Genomic DNA, 5,000 nt, shown 5'->3' on the forward strand with positions numbered 1-5,000 from the left:
TTATTCTTACATATTTTTGGCTTCAAGAAACCATGAATTAAGTAACTCACAAAATTAGAAGATTGTGATGAAATCACCATTCTTTTCAGAAAAAAAGAAACGGGTCATATCGTCATATCAAATCAGTTAAAATTCTCGGCTTTCTAAATAACATGTCAATGTTTAATATTTGGTTAGAAATGTAATCGCCTTAATCACGGCAATGATGTATTTAACATTTCAGTCAATGGCACACATGCTTGACAGCATCAAATGCAAATTTGTTTATCATGGTCTCATCAGAGTCAAACAAACTAAGGATATGGGTTACTGGAACCATGTCCTCTGATCTAATGACATCAAGATAAACAAATTGGCTTTAGATGGTGTCAAACATGTGTGGTGGTAAAAAGCGATGTGTACAAAGGAAAGTGCCTCATGCTGAAAGTCAAGTATGGTAGTGGGAGTGGCATGGCTTGGGGCTGTGTGGGTGCCATCAACAGTAGGAAGCTGAATTTCACCAAAAGAGATATGCTTGTCAACGTACTGCTTGTCAACGTACTGTAACTACTGAAACAGATCATGATACTCCCTATAGGATTTCATTCGAATCTCACACACATCAATTATAGCCAGGTGCAGACTCAAAATGTAAAAGTTTTTAAATTTCGAGACAATTCAGGCCAACACGGCCCCTTCTCAGACACTATGATAGGCGTGTACTCAATTTTGCACCAGCATAATTTCACAAAAATGGGCAAATATGTCATTTAAGTTATACAATTGGCCTTAATTTTCTTATGTAAGCTCAAAAGATGTTGTATTACACTTACTCTATGAGCGTTTTGGGAATAACTTGTGTGTTCAAAATGTTACTTTTCAACAAGGGTATACTCATTATTGCTGTGCACTGTATATTTGAATAATTTCTTAAAAATGTGGGAACATGGAGCAGCAGGAATAAGCTGTGGGACCAATGGGCTGTGGGAACATGACCCCGTACACAGAACATACAGTCAACCTAGCCAAGTAGACAGTAGGTATTCCATGCACTTTCAGGCCACCACAGAACAGCATCAGGCAAGTTCTGGTTAAGTGTTGTACAACAAGTGTGTGTGTGTGTGTGTGTGTGTGTGTGTGTGTGTGTGTGTGTGTGTGTGTGTGTGTGTGTGTGTGTGTGTGTGTGTGTGTGTGTGTGTGTGTGTGTGTGTGTGTGTGTGTGTGTGTGTGAGAGAGAGTAAGTGAGAGTGAGAGAATGTGCACACCAGCATGCATTGGGCTTTAATGCATAACATAAAAACAACTTACTTAATACATTCTGATGACGTCCGAGGGCTTCTTGAATATGTAGTGAGGCCGACCGAGCAGAGTAGAAGTCCTGTCCTTTCATTTGAGTCCTACAGCAGAAAAAGAATAAATAATTATGAATAATAGTTATTGGGATTTCACTGTGAAAATATTTAGTACAATTGGCATCCATGTTTACAATTAGTTTAGTTTATTGGTTTATTTCATCAGGGACCATGTGCAAAGTACATTAGTTACATAGTAAAAAAAAAGATGACCTGCACCACATTATAGCTAAAAGCTAATTTCCATCTGCATTCCCTGGGCAGGTAAGAAAACATATAACACACACACACACACACACACACACACACACACACACACACACACACACACACACACACACTAAAATATGTCATATGTAAAAACTACCATATGCTCAGTGTCAAAACAGGTATGTGCAAAACTATTAGTGGTGACCAGACTGGGTACATGAAAGCCATTTCTTCACTCCAAGTGAGAATGAATACAAGTTTGTAATGCCTTTTATGTGGGTGGGAAGGGCATTCCATTATTTAGTTGCTCTGCAAAAACAGATTGTGCAAATTTATGCTGTTACCCGGCTTGGGAGGCTACTATTTCCTCTGGTGGTAGATCTAGTTGTTCTGCTAATTTGTTCAGAGCAAGGATAGATAAAAGTTTTCAGAGGTGGTGGAGCAGAATTGTGAATCATTTTGTGCACAAGTTGCACAGCAGAATATAAAATTAGGTTGTCAAAACTGAGCAAGTAATACTAGTCCAGTATGGCACCACACAATGTTGAAATTGAGACGGACGTCTGTCAAGGGGTGTGAAAAAATGGATATTAACCAACCAGTCTTGTCAACACTAATCACATGTTTTTAAAATATGACTCACACTGTATGCCATTTTAATGTGTGTGTGGGTGTATGTGTGTGTGTGTGTGTGTGTGTGTTTGACCTATGGCCTATGGATGTGCTTACTTGTTTATATTTTGTTTATGTTACTGTATTTTTAGGGGCCAAGCAGCGAAGCTGGCGAAGGCCCCTATAGAGTTAGTAGGTTTTCTGCTTATTATTATTATCTAGGCACCTTTCTTCTCCTTAGCAAGTCTATGGCAGCCCATAGAACCGTAGGTAGGAAAATGCTGTAAATTGGCACACACATTAGGGACAGTCTCAGCATTACCCACAGCGATTTATAGGTCCCCAATCCCAACGCTCTAGCGCCACCAGCAGGTCAAAGTTGCAGGTACATTTCTGCTTGTAACTTTTGAACCGCTGGGCCAATTTTCATAAACTTGGTATCCCTGGAATCCTTGGGCCAAGACGAATCCAACGCACTCTATGACGTCATTTTCCGCCAGGATAGTTTTCCCGCCATTTTGAATTTTGTAAAATTCAATAAAAATGCTATTTTTCCCGCAATTTTTGACCAATTCGCCCGAAACTTGGTATATAGTATCTCTGGACTGAGTTACACATGGGGTCTCAAGGAATATTGGATATATTTTATCGTTCAGCCGTGACAGCCAATCAAAATTGTTGTAAAAGTGGCAAAACAGGAAGTGAGGTCATATCTCAGCAACCGTTTGTCGAATTAGTCTGGGATTTTGTACACAAATAGTAGTCCATCCCAAGACCTACCACAAAGAAAATCAGATCCCCAGCTCAAACTCTGTAGCGCCACCAACAGGTCAAACTTTTAGCTAATTTTTTGCCTGTAGCTTTTACACAATAAGCCTAATTTTAAAAATAAAACTATCACTAAAATCCTTGGGCCAAGCCGAATCCAACGCACTATATGACTTCATGTCAAACAGAAGAAAAAAGTCCGCCATTTTGAATTTTGTGAAATTCAATAAAAATGCTACTTATCCCACAATTTTGGTCAGAATGCCCTACAAAAGGGTACACTTCATCTTGGGACTGATATGCTTTAGGGTATTTAAAGAATTTTTGACACCTCTTATCGTTTGTTGGTGACAGCCAATCAAAATTGTCATAAAGGTGGCAAAACAGGAAGTGAGGTCATATCTCAGCAACCGTTAGTCAGATTCTGTTAGGATTTTTTGCACACATACTAGTCCATCCCATGACCTCCCACAAAAAAATCCAGACCCCCAAGCTCAAACTCTCTAGCGCCACCAACAGGTAACAGAAAGTGAGCTCATATCTCGGCAGCTCTTCAACGGATTCAAACTAAACTTGGATTATGTGATCACACTCCCCTCCAAGGAATGCACACCAACATTGCCAACATTTTGGGCCAAAGGGGGCGCTGCAGTCCCTTCTGTTGCCGTGGCGACTTTGGCAAGTTTACTGCTTGGCCCCGCATTGCTGCTTGCAGCTATATTAAGATTTGTTTTACCTGTCCAGGGACTGCAGATGGAAATTAGCTATATAGCTATAATCTGGCACAAGCCATCTTTTTACTTCTGTAATCAATGTGTATTGTGCATGGTCCCTGTTGAACTAAACTAAATAAACTAAACTAAACTGTCCAAAACTTTAAGATTTCGTGGTAGTCTTGTTAGCCTGAGACCAGCTTGACATACATTAGTGTAAATGAGACATTATCAAGCCACTTACATATGTCTCAGCAGGATCAACAGTTAAAGAAGTTAAATTGTCAGCTCATACACTCACATGACAGTCCAAAAAGGTGTTCAGTGGCGGCTTCTTCTCTCACTTGCAGCTTCATACACATCGAGCGATGTTGATGCCAGGTCGATCAAGGAATGACTGTGCCTACTGTTTACAATTCTACCCAAAGCAAAAAGAAAAAGAAACACAAAAAGGTTGGAAGTTTGTCATAGAAATACATAGAACATACAATAAACCTATTCAAGTAGACAGTAGGTATTCTATGCACATTCAGGCCACCAAACAACAGCATCAGGCAAGCTCTTATTGAGTGCTGTACAACAAGTGTGTGTGTGTGTGAGTGAGAGAGAGAGAGAGAGAGAGAGAGGGGGGTGCGCGCGTGCCAGCATGCATGGGCTTTAATGCATAACATAAAAACAACTTACTTCATACATTCTGGTGGTGTCCAAGGGCTTCTTGAATAAATAGTGAGGCCAACGCCGCAGAGCAGGATTCCTGTCCTTTCATTTGTGTCCTGTAGCAGAAAAAGAATAAATAATTATGAATAATAGTTATTGGGATTTCACTGTGAAAATATATAGGCCTAGTACAATTGGCATCCATGTTTACAACTCTCGGCTCATACCTTCAAATGACAGTCCAAAAAGCTTTTCAGTGGTGGCTTCTTCCCTCACTTGATGCAGAGGCAGCTTGCTTCATACACATCGAGTAGGCCTAATGCTGGTGTCAGGTCGATCAAGGAATGGCTGAACCTACCGTACAATTCTACCCAACCCAAAGCAAAGAGGAAAAGAAAGACAAAAAAAGTTTGAACGTTTTGCATACAACATGCATGCATTTTTAATTCACAATATTTTGATGAAGCCTAATCCATGTTATAGCCTATATCACAATGCAGTTATTAAACTAACAATACGACCATTTAGGTTTTGTGTAAATAGGCTACAACAATCAAGGAGTTACAAACTGCGTGATGTCAAATGAATTCAGCTCAAGGTGAGCTAATAGCACAACACAGAATGTTTGCTGTCGGCGGCACAACATGGATACGGTGATTATTAAGCCATCAGAAGAAATTGATTGAAAATAATCGAACACATCATGTAC

General features: G+C 39.9%; 1 long non-coding RNA gene across 2 annotated transcripts in view; it reads right to left on the reverse strand.

Annotated features, from left to right (window-relative positions):
* Window positions 1-5,000, reverse strand: part of LOC134442948 (uncharacterized) — a 5,865-nt gene that overhangs the window by 349 nt on the left and 516 nt on the right. For both annotated transcript variants that reach the window (XR_010033503.1, XR_010033504.1), the window contains exons 2-5: window positions 4,519-4,658; window positions 4,319-4,407; window positions 3,936-4,052; window positions 1,288-1,376 (exon numbers count right to left, since the gene is read on the reverse strand). This is a non-coding gene — a long non-coding RNA (uncharacterized LOC134442948). The remainder of the gene's footprint in view (window positions 1-1,287; window positions 1,377-3,935; window positions 4,053-4,318; window positions 4,408-4,518; window positions 4,659-5,000) is intronic.

The sequence above is a fragment of the Engraulis encrasicolus genome, unplaced genomic scaffold (genome assembly GCF_034702125.1).
Source record: "Engraulis encrasicolus isolate BLACKSEA-1 unplaced genomic scaffold, IST_EnEncr_1.0 scaffold_26_np1212, whole genome shotgun sequence".
Taxonomy (NCBI): Eukaryota; Metazoa; Chordata; class Actinopteri; order Clupeiformes; family Engraulidae; genus Engraulis; species Engraulis encrasicolus.